General features: G+C 43.5%; 1 protein-coding gene across 1 annotated transcript in view; it reads right to left on the bottom strand.

Annotated features, from left to right (window-relative positions):
* Positions 1-14,158, bottom strand: part of LOC124553554 (facilitated trehalose transporter Tret1-like) — a 52,665-nt gene extending 38,507 nt beyond the window's left edge. Inside the window, exon 1 of the mRNA XM_047127401.1 lies at positions 14,117-14,158. The gene's annotated coding sequence lies outside the window, so the exon portion shown is untranslated. The remainder of the gene's footprint in view (positions 1-14,116) is intronic.
* Positions 14,159-16,290: the final 2,132 nt, after the last annotated feature.

Below are 16,290 nucleotides of genomic sequence, written 5' to 3'. Positions count from 1 at the left end.
GACACTTCCCTCATAATAGATTTCCTCGTTTACACAAATTGGCGGCTACAATAATATCAATGTTCGGTTCCACGTATGTCTGTGAACAACTGTTCTCTGCAATGAAATGTAACAAGACGCGCCTGAGAAACGCATTGTCTGATCGAAATTTAAACTGCACGCTGCGCCTACAGTGCACAAGAACAATTACTCCGAACTTAGACGCAATTGTAAAGGGCAAAAAGTACAAGATAACCGAGAATCCCACACTTCAGTGACATCTTTTATTGTGTAACAGTTCACAAATTAATGTGAATGTAGAGGCATACACTAAGCTAATAAAATTAAATTATGTGGCACGTGTACATTCTCCTTTATTTGTCGCAGTAATAATTCGTGAGTGATATCCCTGCAGGTGGCCGCGGATTTACATTGACTGGCGGCAGCTGTTGTGTGCCCCATGTGACCCTCCCCACTCTCCGCTCTGGTCCGGTAGTGGGGGTAGCGTGCTCGCGCCTTGCTGCTCCGTGCTCGCGCCTTGCTGCTCACAGCTTGCTACGCGAGCACGTATGTTGTAAAGCCCTGTTCTAGTTGGACCACTTTTTTCGCTTTGTGATAGATGGCGCTCTAATAGTCACAACCGTATGGCTCACAATTTTAGACGAACAGTTGGTAACATGTAGGTTTTATAAATTAAAATACAGAACGTAGGTACGTTTGAACATTTTATTTCCGTTGTTCCAATGTGATACGTATACCTTTGTGAACTTATTATTTCTGAGAATGCATGTTGTTACAGCGTCATTACCTGTAAACGCCACATTAATACAATAAATGCTCAAAATGTAACCTTGTAATGTAACCATCAGTCTGTTTTACGTGTGATTTGTTGGTCCCTCTTAACCGTCTTTCGCCTTTTGACTAAACAAGGCGTCTGCCACGTAGAGTCATACGTTTTGAAGACAGTAAATATGCTGGACTGATGGCTACACTTCTGTTTTATCAATACATGACGATACTGAAGATTTTACAATATGTACGAAAACTAATTAAATCTGATAATGTATATTACGGTGTATTATGGAGTTTTATTAAGACCGAGATCTTGTAATTAAGGAAATTTACATGTAACACACTGTATTTCAATATCATTTATTGCTCTGATAAAACATCGCTGTATAATTCTAATTACGTAAAGTAATGTGCAGCACTTGATTCTTTTAGTCAATATGGTCCGTATTTCAATATGTGATTATTTATCTGTTATATCTTCCACAGTTTAGGCCTGAAGATGACGTAGTGTAACGTCGGAACTGGTTGCCTAGAAATAAACCTATACAACGGCGACTGGTATTGTTTTTATTAAACACTGAACAGCCGTAGTCCCATACTCCATCGGAAGATGGAGTTACATTGATCAAATACGATTCTGATGGTATGTAAGGTGTGTTAATTGCAGTTGACCCTAAATAATGAAAAGTGTGAAGTCATCCACACGAATCCGTTAAACTTCGGTTACACTACAAACGACACCAATCTATACGTGGTAAATTCAACTAAATAGCTAGTAATTACAATTACAAACAATTAAATTGGGAAGAAAACACAGAAAATGTTATGCAGAAGGCATACCAAAGACCTTTTTATTGGCAGAACACTTAGAGGATGCAACAGATCTGCTACAGAGACTGCCTACGTTACACTTGTCCGTCCTCATTTGGAGTACTGCTGCGCGGTCTGGGATCCTTACCACATAGGATTGACGGAGTATGGTATCTTCCAGGGATAGCGTGGCCTGTACATAGGCATGTGGCAGCACATATCTTCCGAAAGGTAACGAGACGTCTTGCGGAATAGATAGCCACGCAGGTTGGCTGCTGTTCTGTTTTGGACACGCAGACCAGATCGCTACTAACATCTACATCTACATGGATAGCTGAAAACCACACTTAAGTGCCTGGCAGAGGGTTCGTCGAACAACCTTCAAAATAATTCCCTATTATTCCAATTTCGAACAGCGCGCGGTAAAAATGAACACCTATATGTTTCCGTGCGATCTCTGATTTCTCTTACATAGATCGGTGTCAGCAAAATACACTACTGGCCATTAAAATTGCTACACCAAGAAGAAATGCAGATGGTAAACGGGTATTCATTGCACAAATATATTATACTAGAACTGACATGTGATTACATTTTCATGCAATTTGGGTGCATAGATCCTGAGAAATCAGTACCCAGAACAACCACCTCTGGCCGTAAAAACGGCCTTGATACGCCTCGCCATTGAGTCAAAGAGAGCTTGGATGGCGTGTACAGGTACAGCTGCCCATGAAGCTTCAATCAGTTTCAACATGATACCACAGTTCATCAAGAGTACTGACTGGCGTATTGTGACGAGCCAGTTGCTCAACCACCATTGACCAGACGCTTTCAGTTGGTGAGAGATCTGGAGAATGTGCTGGCCAGGGCATCAGTCGAACATTTTCTGTATCCAGAACGGCCGGTACAGGACCTGCAACATTCGGTCGTACATTATCCTGCCGAAATGTAGGGTTTCGCAGGGATCGAATGAAGGGTAGAGCCACGGGTCGTAACACATCTGAAATGTAACGTCCACTGTTCAAAGTGCCGTCAGTGCGAACGAGAGGTGACCGAGACGTGTAACCAATGGCACCCCATACCATCACGCCGGGTGATACGCCAGTATGGCGATGACGAATACACGCTTCCAATGTGCGTTCACCGCGATGTCGCCAAACACGGATGCGACTATCATGATGCTGTAAACAGAACCTGGATTCGTCCGAAAAAACGACGTTTTGCCATTCGTGCACCCAGGTTCGTCGTCGAGTACACCATCGCAGGCGCTGCTGTCTGTGATGCAGCGTCAAGGGTAACCGCAGCCACGGTCTCCGAGCTGATAGTCCGTGTTGCTGCAAACGTCGTCGAACTGTTCGTGCAGATGGTTGTTGTCTTGCAAACGTCCCCATCTGTTGACTCAGGGATCGAGACGTGGCTGCACAATCCGTTACAGCCATGCGGATAAGATGCCTGTCACCTCGGCTGCTAGTGATACGAGGCCGTTGCGATCCAGTACGGCGTTCCGTATTACCCTCCTGAACTCATCGATTCCATATTCTGCTAACAGTCATCGGATATCGACCAACGTGAGCAGCAATGTCACGATACGATAAACCCCAATCGCGATAGCTACAATCCGACCTTTATCATAGTCGGAAACGTGATGGTACGCATTTCTCCTCCTTACACGAGGCATCACAACAACGTTTCACCAGGCAACGCCGGTCAACTGCTGTTTGTGTGTGAGAAATCGGTTGGAAACTTTCCTCTTGTCAGCACGTTGTGTGAATGCTCTGAAAAGCTAATCATTTGCATATCACAGCATCTTCTTCCTGTCGGTTAAATTTCGTGTCTGTAGCACGTCATCTTCGTGGTGTAGCAATTTTAATGGCCAGTAGTGTATTTTCGTATTCAGAGAACAAAGTTGGATACCGAAATTTCGTGAGAAGATACCACCGCAACGAGTAACGCCTTTGTTTTAATGATGTCAACCCCAAATCATATATCCTGTCGGTGACACTCTCTCACCTATTTCTGGATAATACGAAACGAGCTGCCCTTCTTTGAACTTTGTCGATGTACTCCGTCAATCCTATATGGTAAGCATCCCACACCGCGCGGCAGTATTTCTGAGCCGGGCGGACAAGCGCAGTGTAGGCAGTCTCCTTAGTAGCTATGTTACATTTCCTGAGTGCTCTGTCAATAAAACCCATTCTCTGCTTCGTCTCCCCCACAACATTTTCTGTATGTTCGTTCTAGTTTAAGTTGTTCGTATTGTAGCTAAATTTACGGCCCTTAGATTCGACAGCATACGACTTGGAAGAGCAGTTGGAAGGAATGGACAGTGTCTTGAAAGGAGGATCTAAGTGGGGTGATGCTGAGGGAATTAAATAAGGTAATGAGACACTTAAAGTAGTGAAGGAGTTCTGCTATTTGGGGAGCAATATTATTGATGATGGTCGAAGTAGAGAGCATATAAAATGTAGACTGGCAATTGCAAGGAAAGCGTTTCTGAAGAAGAGAAATTTGTTAACATCGAGTATAGATTTAAGTGTCAGGAAGTCGTTTCTGAAAGTATTTGTATGGAGTGTAGTCATGTATGGAAGTGAAACGTGGATGATAAATAGTTTGGACAAGAAAAGAATAGAAGCTTTCGAAATGTGGTGCTACAGAAGAATGCTGAAGATTAGATGGGTAGATCTCATAACTAATGAGGAGGTATTGAATAGAATTGGGGAGAAGAGGAGTTTGTGGCACAACTTGAGAAGAAGAAGGGATCGGTTGGCAGGACATGTTCTGAGGCATCAAGGGATCACCAATTTAGCTTTGGAGGGCAGCGTGGAGGGTAAAAATCGTAGAGGGAGTCCAAGAGATGAATACACTAAGCCGATTCATAAGGATGTAGGTTGCAGTAAGTACTGGGAGATGAAGAAGCTTGCACAGGATAGAGTAGCATGGAGAGCTGCATCAAACAAGTCTCAGGACTGAGGACCACAACAACAACAACAACAGATTCGACCGATTTACCACGTAAGTGAAGTTTAACGGATTCCTTTTAGCAATCATGTGGATGACCCCAAACGTTTCGTTATTTTGGGTCAAAAACGAATTCTCTGACCATACAGATATCTTTTCTAAATCGTTTTGCAATTTGTTTTGATCTTCTGATGACTTTACTAGACGATAAACTACACCGTCATCTGCAAACAACTTCAGATGGCTGCTCAGATTGTCTCCTAAATCGTCTGTGCGGATAAGGAACAGCAGAGGACCTATAACACTACCTTGGATAACGCCAGAAATCATCTCTATTTTACTCGACAACGTCTCGCCAGTTACTACGAACTGTGACCTCTCTGACAGGAAATCAGCTGTGACGAAGCAGGTTGGCATCTCTTTACTTTGTTGTTTCGCCATCTGCCTCCTTAAATTCATTTTGTTTTCATTTTTGGGTCATTACCATTAACATGCATGAGTATAATCTGCATTTCCACAAACGTGTAAGGTTGGTCCTCAGTCTTAAGGAATGTAGCACCAGGTCTAATTCTGTGCTTAGTTTTTTCAATGTAATTGATTTCCTACATTATTTTGACCATTCCTAGTTAATATCTTATGCTACAGATAGGGTAAAAAGTGTGAGAATTGCAGAGGAGGATGGCGGGGATTTCCCCCCCTCTGCATCAGACCATCCCCTCATCTGGTTTTAGTTTATGCATCCCAACCTGGGATTTTTATTTCCCACGCACTGGAGTAAAACTTCACACATGATTTAAATTTGTGGAGCCTAACACTGAAAGTTTTAAATTCAGTTTTACTATTAATATGTTTGCTTATTAATTTTGAAAAAGTGTTATGTAGTAGGTAAGCATTTCAAAACGTTTAGAACTAAATGACAAGACGACGCACTCCACATTTCCGTAGCATGCCACAATGTTGCAAGACGTCGCCCCAGTGTAAACGAGGCTTTAGAGCCAGGTCTGTATTGTATGGTGGATATGATGTGTTGCGCACGAAACTAAAACCTGCAATCAGATCCAAACGACATGGAAAACTGTGAAGAGGTGTCATCAAGCAGCAAGATAACGCTCGCCCACAGTCTGCCAAACGGACAGCCGACGCAATAAAGGAGTTGAGATTCGAGGTGCTGGAACATCCACCATACAGTACAGACCTGGCTCCAAGCGATTTTCAAATGTTTGGACCCTTAACGGAAGCACTACAGGGAAGAAGATTTGAAAGTGATGAAGACGCCATTGCTGCGGTGCAAAATTGGTTACAGATGCAACCGATAAACGTATTATCTGATGAAATAAAAAAAACTCGTAAAACGTCGGGAAAACTGCATTTAACTGCAGGGAGATTACGTAGAAAAATAACGCATGTTTCAGTTTTCTATCACCAGAATAAGTACAGCTTTTCACAAATGTGCCTTTACTTTTTGAATTGCCCTCGTATACCTGTATGTAGATGATTTTGTAAATAAGCTTTACCTATAATGTACTTTTAAAGATATAACAAGGGATGGCTTTTCTGGTAGTGCTTACGCGTGAATAGTGAGATTCGGCATTAACATCTATTTATAAATAACTGTTTAACCATAGGTAACGCCACGGTCCAAGCTAGTAACATATGTAATTATACTAACCCCCTAAGACATCCCCCTCCCCACTGATAAAAGCACAAAACGAACACTGGGCTAAAATCAGTAATTGTTTCATGACTTAGATTCTAATGGAAATGAACGTACGTCGAAGATGGGGATGAAATGATGATGAGGACTACACAACGCCCAGTCCCCGAGCGGAGAAAATCTCCTGCCCCAGCCGGGCCATTCCGCCCTGCTGACCACTCAGCGGCGGCGGACTTCTTAAAATGGAAATGAGCGTATGGCAGCGTTGACTGGGAGGCCCCTTTCGGGGAAGTTCGTCCGTCAAGTGCAAGTCTTATTTCATTGGACACCACAATGGGCTACTTACTTACCCGGTGGTTTGGATGAAATGAGGACAACACAACACCCAGTCCCCGAGCGGGGAAAACCTCCAACCCGGCCGAGAATCGAACCCGGGCCCACTTGCATGGGAGGCGAGCACGTTACCACCCAGCCAAGCAGGCGGATACATAGATTCTGTTTTTGACTTACAAACGAATATAAATTCCCTACTAATTATAAACATTTGGAAGAAGAACTACTAGGATTCTGAAAGTATTTATTTGGCCCTATTTGAAACCATATTAGCAAAGCCAGTCCTTAATTAATTGCAAAATAATTACCACGTTTGTCAAAAGCTTTGTTTGTATAACTAGATGTGTTAATTTCGTTATTTAAACAAATAATTCGGCCTAGCCTTTGTGGTAGAAGGAACTGTTGAAACGAAGGAATTTCTCGATGTATTCAGTTAATTGAATGAGTTATATCACGGTATATTGATAATTTTTACTTATGGACCGGCTGACAGCAACTGAATAAAACACAATTTTAGTGGCATACGCGTTTCGCCTTTATTTTCTGCAAGGCATCATCAGTGGCCTGGAATATGTACGTATGTTAGCTATTTAATTTACATTTTTGTCACTGTGCCTATAGGTTATAAACAGTTCTGGTGGTTGGTATTTTACTATTAAGTAGTAATGTTTTGAACTGTACTTACAGGTTGCGTGGACAATCTCCTACATATTACTCTCCTGTTGCATTGTTCGTGTTGTTCTTATTCTTATGAATGCCAATTTGCGGTTTTCTTCCCACATTCCACTGCACTATGAACTGAACGCTTGTTTTCGATGCAATGTTTTGGTTTCTGTTGCCGACTGTCAAATGTTTTTGCCAAAGATCGAATGTTATTGCCAAACTTCCGAGTGTAATTATTGAAGTATCTGTGATCTGTTCGTGTATGCATTTGTGTGTGTGTGTGCGTGTGTGTGTGTGTGTGTGTGTGTAATATATATATATATATATATATATATATATATATATATATATATATATATATATATATATATGGCTGTGCTTTTGTGTGTGTGTGTGTGTGTGTGTGTGTGTGTGTGTGTGTATTTTGGGGTGTCAGACGGTCCATAAGCAAACATTATCAATATACCGTGATATTACATGCAACTGAGGAAGAAAGGACCACAAAAGTTGAAGATGAATGAGTTATGTTTTAACCCTTAAATGCATGATTTCTTATTTCAAGCTGTAAAAATTACCACGTTTAGTTATATTTCCTGCATTACGAAAAAATATTGATAAAATTTTTTAATTAAATTAACAAAGCATTATTGTTGACAATCGCTACAAACACAAAAACAGGTCTGATCTCAAATCTACCGTAAAGACACTCGAATTAACTGTCTACACCATATCTGCTTACGTTTTCAAAATAAAAAAGTTATTTTTAAACCCACAAATCAGTGCAGAAACAGCAAAAAAAAAAAAAAAAAAGTCTCTACTTTCCGCCAGAAAACACAAGCGCGGCAGTACATTCACACAGCTGACTGTCGAACAGGGCCAGTTCATCCTGCCATTTACGATCGGTGTGAAGAATTACTAGCAGCTGCACTAGAGTGTAGGCTATACACTTAACTATATAACGAATTTGATACGAAATGTTGCTCAGTATAGGATACATCGAAGAAATGAAGTCTGTAGCTGACCAGCTACACTATGCATTCAAGGGTTAATTGTAATTTCTGTAACTTAAACATCGAACAACATATAGTTTCAGGGCCTATTATTGTGGGGGTGTATAAAGGACCGATTTTTGGTCCCGAGACAGTCACTCAGTACACGGCATTCTGGACATCTGGAAGTACGGAATCAATTTGAAATTCAAGGTCAATAGCACTCAGCACTTCGTGCTAGTTGTGTTTCATGAGAACTATGTTTTCTAAATCTGTGTTGACTAGGTGTCGAGGTAATTTATAATACTCGATCACAATACAGGGTGGTCCATTGAACGTGACCGGGCCAAATATCTCACGAAATAAGCGTCAAACGAAAAAACTACATAGAACGAAACTTGTCTAGCTTGAAGGGGGAAACCAGATGGCGCTATGATTGGCCCGGTGGAGGGCGCTGCCATTGGTCAAACGGATATCAACTGCGTTTTTTAAATAGGAACCCCCATTTTTATCACATGTCCGTGTAGTACGTAAAGAAATATGAATGTTCTAGTTGGACCACTTTTTTCGCTTTGTGATAGATGGCGCTCTAATAGTCACAAACTTATGGCTCACTATTTTAGACGAACAGTTGATAACAGGTAGGTTCTTTAAATTAAAATACAGAACGTAGGTACTTTTGAACATTTTATTTCGGTTGTTCCAATGTGATACATGTACCTTTGTGAACTTATCATTTCTGAGAACGCATGCTGTTACAGCGTGATTACCTGTAAATACTGCATTAATGCAATAAATGCTCAAAATGATGTCCGTCAACCTCAATGCATTTGGCAATACATCTAACGACATTCCTCTCAACAGCGAGTAGTTCGCCTTCCGTAATGTTCGCACATGCATTGACAATGCGCTGGCGCATGTTGTCAGGCGTTATCGGTGGATCGCGATAGCAAATATCCTTCAACATTCCCCACAGAAAGAAATCTGGGGACGTCAGATCCGGTGAACGTGCGGGCCACGGTATGGTACTTCGACGACCAATCCACCTGTCATGAAATACGCTATTCAATACCGCGTCAACGGCACGCGAGCTACGTGCCGGACATCCATCACGTTGGAAGTACATCGCCTTTTTGTCATGCAGTGAAACATCTTGTAGTAACATCGGTACAACATTACGTAGGAAATCAGTACACATTGCATCATTTAGATTGCCAACGTGAATTTTCCGCTACCCAATAGTGCATATTATGCCGGTTTACGTTACCGCTGTTGGCGAATGACGCTTCATCGCTAAATAGAACGCGTGCAAAAAAATCTGTCATCGTCCTGTAATTTCTCTTGTGCCCAGTGGCACAACTGTACACGACGTTCAAAGTCGTCGCTACGCAATTCCTATTGCATAGAAATACGGTACGGGTATAGTCGATGTTGATGTAGTATTCTCAACACTGTCGTTTCTGAGATTCCCGATTCTCGCGCAATTTGTCTGCTACTGATGTGCGGATTAGCCGCGACAGCAGCTAAAACACCTACTTGGGCATCATCATTTGTTGCAGGTCGTGGTTGATGTTTCACATGTGGCTGAACACTTCCTGTTTCCTTAAATGACGTAACTATCTGGCGAACGGTCCGGACACTGGGATGATGTCGTCCAGGATACCGAGCAGCATACATAGCACACGCCCGTTGGGCATTTTGATCACAATAGCCATACAGCAACTCGATGTCGACCTTTTCCGCAATTGGCAAACGGTCCATTTTAACACGGGTAATGTATCAAGAAGCAAATACCGCCCGCACTGGCGGAATGTTACGTGATAACCACGTACTTATACGTTTGTGACCATTACAGCGCCATCTATCACAAAGCGAAAAAAGTGATCCAACTAAAACTTTCACATTTGTTTACGTACTACACGAATATGTAATAAAAATGGGGGTTCCTATTTAAAAAAATTAACACTGTTGATATCCGTTTGACCTATGGCAGCGCCATCTAGCGACCCAACCATAGCGCCATCTGGTTTCCCCCTTCAAGCTAGACGAGTTTCGTTCTTTGTAGTTTTTTCGTTTGACGCTTATTTCGTGAGATATTTGGCCCGGTCACTATCAGTGGCCCACCGTGTGTATGTTCGAAAGTCCTGCTTCATATGGACGTTAACGATGTGGGCCTGTAATTAAGTGGATTACTCCTTCTGAATTTGTTGAATATTGGTGTGACCTGTGCAACTTTCCAGTCTTTGGGTATGGATCTTCCGTCGAGCTATCGGTTGTATACGATTCTTAACAACGGAGCATCAGCGTACTCTGAAATGAAGCTAACTGATATACAGTCTGGACCGGAAGATCTTCTGGTATTAGGTGATTTCCGTTGCTTCCTTACTCCAAGGATTTCCACTTCTAAGTTGCTCGTATCGGCAGGTTTTGTTGATTTGAATTCTGGAATATTTACTTCCCAGCATTTGGGTACCGACCTTTCGCCGAGAGAGCGGTTGTGTATGATTGTTAAGTATGGAGTTATTGCATCAGCGTGCTCTGAAAGGAACCTGCATTTCTACATAATTTCCGTCAATATTGAGGCACTTGTCATAACGTTGTACCAGTTTCTGAATACCCTCCTCATAGAAGTCTGACGGCTGACTTGTTAACCACTGCATCGCCACAGTTTTGACTTCGTCATCGTCTCGAAGACGCTGACCGGCCAGGTGTTTCTTCATAGTGCAGGAACAGATGGTAGTCACTGGGCGCAAGATCGGGGCTGTACGGAGGATGATCTGGAGTTTCCCATCGAAAAGATGTGATTCGCCACATGTGGACGGGCATTGTCTTACAGCAAAACGATGCCCTTGCTCAACTCCCAGGGACTGTTGCTTTGATTCTGGTGCTACGTAGGCCACCCATGTTTCATCGCCCATAACAGTCTGGCTTAAGAAACCATCACCGTCGTTGTGGTATCGCTCAAGCAAAGTCAATGCACTGTCTAAACGTTTGGTTTTATGCACATCCGTCTTCCACATCTACATACATACTCTGCAATCCACCATACGGTGCGTGGCGGAGGGTACCTCGTACCACAACTAGCGTCTTCTCTCCCTGTTCCACTCCCAAACAGAGCGAGGGAAAAATGACTGCCTATATGCCTCATGCCTCTGTACGAGCCCTAATCTCTCTTATCTTATCTTTGTGGTCTTTCCGCGAAATGTAAGTTGGAGGCAGTAAAATTGTACTGCAGTCAGCCTCAAATGCTGGTTCTCTAAATTTCCTCAGTAGCGATTCACGAAAAGAACGCCTCCTTTCCTCTAGAGACTCCCACCCGAGTTCCTGAAGCATTTTCGTAACACTCGCGTGATGATCAAACCTACCAGTAACAAATCTAGCAGCCCGCCTCTGAATTGCTTCTATGTCCTCGCTCAATCCGACCTGATAGGGATCCCAAACGCTCGAGCGATAATCAAGAATAGGTCGTATTAGTGTTTTATAAGCGGTCTCCTTTACAGATGAACCACATCTTCCCAAAATTCTGCCAATGAACCGAAGACGACTATCCGCCTTCCCCACAACTGTCATTATATGCTTGTCCCACTTCATATCGCTCTGCAATGTTACGCCCAAATATTTAATCGAAGTGACTGTGTCAAGCGCTACACTACTAATGGAGTATTCAAACATTACAGGATTCTTTTTCCTGTTCATCTGAATTAATTTACATTTATCTATATTTAGAGGTAGCTGCCATTCTTTACACCAATCGCAAATCCTGTCCAAGTCATCTCGTATCCCCCTACAGTCACTCAACGACGACACCTTCCCGTACACCACAGCATCATCAGCAAACTGCCGCACATTGCTATCCACCCTATCCAAAAGACCATTTATGTAGATAGAAAACAACAGTGGACCTGCCACACTTCCCTGGGGTACTCCAGATGATACCCTCACCTCCGATGAACACTCACCATCGAGGACAACGTACTGGGTTCTATTACTTAAGAAGTCAACATTTTCGGTACCCAACGTGAGCACAATATTCGGAAATTCTAGTGCTCGGTCACAATACCATACGAAACACTACGAGAAACATTAGGAAAGTCATCCTGCAAGGAGTAAATCGTAAAGCGTCTGTTTTCTCTCACCTTATTGTCCACTTCCAGCACCAAAGTTTCATTAACAACCGAAGGACGCCCACTCCGTCGTTCATCGTGCACATTTGTGCGGCCATCTTTAAATGCTCTCACCCACCCCCTTACCATTCCATCACAAGTAATGTTTTCTCCGTAAACTGCACAGATCTCACGATGAATATCGATTGTTTTTAGGCCTTTAGCTCTAAGAAATCTTACAACAGCCCGTACTTCACAGTTGGCGGGACTCACGATTATCGGAGGCATCTCAAACACTCAGTACACAGCGTAAACAAGGAAGGACCAGACTGTAATGGCGCCAGTGCGTAGATTAAGGTACGGCCTTTCATGTGAAAATAAAATTATTGAGAAATCTTAGCACGTCTTTTTTTAATTTCAAAACAGTACTTACTTAAAAAAAACACGACTGGTACTTGAAAGTTAATCACGTTTGCAGCTGTTCTCGATTCGAATTCTGCAATATTTACTTCGTCTTCTCTGGTGAAGGAATTTCGGGAGACTGTGGTTAGTAACTCTGCTTTGGCAGCACTGTCATCGACAGTATTTCCATCGCTATCGCGCAGTGAAGGCATCGATTGTAACTTGCCGCTAGCGTACTACTAGCAGGTGGTCCTAATGTGGTCAGCCTACGCAGCAGTGGACCAACACCGACTCAAAGGAAGGCCTCGGGGCTTGTTGGTGACGTCACGTCAGCTAGGCACGGCGAACGCCACGTCTGTTGCAGGCAGAAACGCCTGAGCGTTTGGTTTGGTATTGTTTTGAATTCCGCAGTTTTATTTAGATGAAAGATTTTATTACTGTCGTAAAGCTACAAATGAAGATCATAGTTCTGTATTACTGAATCCTGTCGAAACAACCGTAGATCAATATGAGAAGATGCTTTGCCCCATTGCAAGCTTCGGAAATTTTACATTCAGGTAACTATATTTACTTGACCCATGTTATCCATTTTGTTGTCGAAACTTACCCCAACCCCCTTACAATGAACTCGTTTCTTTTATTTATTTATTTTCGTTAGACATCGTCACTGGAAATGTGAACTAATTTACACGTGTAAATGTCCAACTGTTGTCAGTCATTAGATTACAGTCGATTTCAACGAAGTTCTAAACGGGAAAGAAAATAGCTTCATACATCGAAAATACTGCCGAGCTTAAACTTTTTTAAACATGCACATTAGAAAAGATAAATATTCCCCTCTTGCAACTGAAAGGAGAAACTACATAACATAAAAAAATTTTATTTGATAAAACGAGTATCTCTCTTTTGTCTCTTCTTCTGTCCCGCACCCCCTCCCACAACGTGTACAATCGCAAGATATTTCACTAACATTCAGTGCTCTTCACCCCATAGTCAACCAAGATACCTAAAGAAGAGCACCAATATGTTCAGTTTCTTGTAAAAGCAACCCAGTACAAATGTAGCTTCCTCAGATTTACAAATAAGGTAAAGAAGCACGACTTCTGTTGCTGCTGGACCATGAAGTTGTTTTTGTATCTCAATCGTTAAAACAGATGGAAATTTAAGTTCAGGAGTACACTATTTGTTAAGAAGTGTAATGAATTGCACAATTAATTGACTGCAGAAATCTCTCAGAACAATGTGTGTTGGTCAACTACCGCCAATAGTTTCACATTTTCCTGTGTCAGAGAGGGAGACACCGCCATTACGAGTATGCCTGCAACAGACCTGGCGTTCGCCGTGCCTAGCTGACGTGACGTCACCGACAAGAGCCGAGGCCTTCCTTTGAGTCGGTGTAGACTGGATGCAGCCGTCGGGCAGGGTGTACTCACCGTTGCCGGCGCTCCCGAGAACCTGTAGATGCAGACGCGGCTGGTTGTGTTCGCTGCCGCCGCCTCCAGACCTCGCGACTTGGCAGACCCCCTGCGCCTTATCGCCAGGCGCAGAGCAGCACGGATCAGCTGCCGCCGCCGTCTGACACTAATCCAGGACGACGGCAGCCGGCCCGATGTTATCTGGCCCCACACGCGCCGTCTGACGTCACACGGCGGTCCGCGTCTCTCGTCTCCGTAATGTCGCCGGCCACACGCGTGCGTAGAAACAACAGACGCACGGTCCGGGGACCCGACTAGTGACACCACCTGTTGCTCACGAGCGGTCATCAGCAGGACCGCCTGCCGTTGCTGACACGCTCCAGGCGTCCGCCCCATTAGCTGAATGGTCAGCGCGTTGGAATGCCACGCACGGGGGCCCGGGTTCGATTCCCGGCTGGGGCGGGAGATTTTTCTCCCCTCACGGACTCGGTGTTGTGCTGTCCTCCTCATCATTCCATCCCCATTGCCGACGCGCGAGTCGCCCAATGTGGCGTCGTACTCAGTAAGACTTGCAACTGGCGACAAAACTTCCCGACTGGGAACTCCCGCCCACTCACCCCAAACGACCATTTCCATTTCCACGGTCATTTTCACGGTGATTAAAAAAGGGACGGACCACAAAGGGACTATCCGAATGGGACACAAATCGGTATAGTTTCATACACGTGTACAGACAAACAAATACAATGAAGAGTCAAAGGAAATGGTACACCTGCCTAATATCGTGTAGGGCTCCCGCAAGCATGTAGAACTGCCGCATGGACTACACTAATGTCTGCGGTAGTGCACTGGTCGAAAAAAGACCGGAATGGGCCAGAAGACATGGCAAAGTAACTTTTTTACACGACAATGCACCTGCACACAAAGTAAAACTGGTTCAGTATACAATCAGAACACTTGGCTGGGAGCTGCTATCTCACCCGCCGTATTCACCAGACTTGGCCCCTTCCGACTACTATTTGTCTTCATCAATGAGACACGCATTGGCTGAGGAACACTTCGATTCCTACGAAGAAGTCGAAAATTGGGTGTCTGATTGGTTTGATTCAAAAGACGAACATTTCTATTGGCGTGGCGTTCACAAATTACCAGAAAGGTGGTCAAAATGTATAGAAAGCAATGGTCAGTACTTTGAATAAAATGTTTTTTACTTTTCAATTCAAAATTAGTGTTTCATTTTCATAAAAAAAAACACTCATTTCATACCGGTACACCTGGTGAATGTGAATTGCAGAGTAACCATGTAGATGAAGATGTAGATGTGAATGGATGCAGGTGATCAGGCAGTTTGCTTAGGTACGTGTCACCTGTCAGAGTCGTATGTAGACGTATCAGGGGTCCCATATCACCATAACAGAGCCTCCACCAGCGTGAACAGTCCCCTGCTTACATGCAGGATCCACGTATTCAGCAGGTTGTCTCCATATCCATACATGTCGATCTGCTCTATACAATTTTAAACGAGACTTGTCTGACCAGGGCACACGTTTCCAATCATCAACGATCTAACGTTTGTGTTGACAAGCCAAGGTGAGGCATAAAGCTTTGTGTCATGCTGTCATCAGGGGTACACTAGTAGGTCTTCAGTTGCGAGAGTTCATTTCAATGATGTTTCGTTGAGTGGCTCACACGCTGACACTTGTTGATGGCCCGACATTGAAATATACAGCAATTTGCGGAAGCGTTGCATTTCTGTCACGTTGAACGATTCTCTCGTCGTCGGTCCCGCTCTTACAGGATCTTTCTCTGGCCACAGTCATGTCGGAGATTTGATATTTTACCGAATTCCTGATATTCACGATATATTCGTGAAATGGTGGTACGGAAAACTCCCCATTTCTCCGCTACCTCAGCGATGCTGTGTTCCTTCGCTCGTGCGTCGACCATAACACCACGTTCAAACTCACTTAAATCGCGACAACCTGACGTTGTAGCAGCAGTGATCGATCTAACAACTGCGCCAGACACATGTTGTCTTATATAGGCGTTGCCGACCGCAGCGCCGTATTCTGCCTATTTGATTGTATTTGGATACACATGCCTTTTCCGGTCTGCTGGATGCTCCAGTTTAATTAAAATCACAGAAAAGCTGAATGTTTTATTCGAGAGAGAGAGGGAGAGAGAGAGAGAGA

This window comes from Schistocerca americana, chromosome 11 (genome assembly GCF_021461395.2).
Source record: "Schistocerca americana isolate TAMUIC-IGC-003095 chromosome 11, iqSchAmer2.1, whole genome shotgun sequence".
In the NCBI taxonomy this organism is placed as follows: domain Eukaryota; kingdom Metazoa; phylum Arthropoda; class Insecta; order Orthoptera; family Acrididae; genus Schistocerca; species Schistocerca americana.
This window is presented reverse-complemented; position numbering and strand designations above follow the sequence as displayed.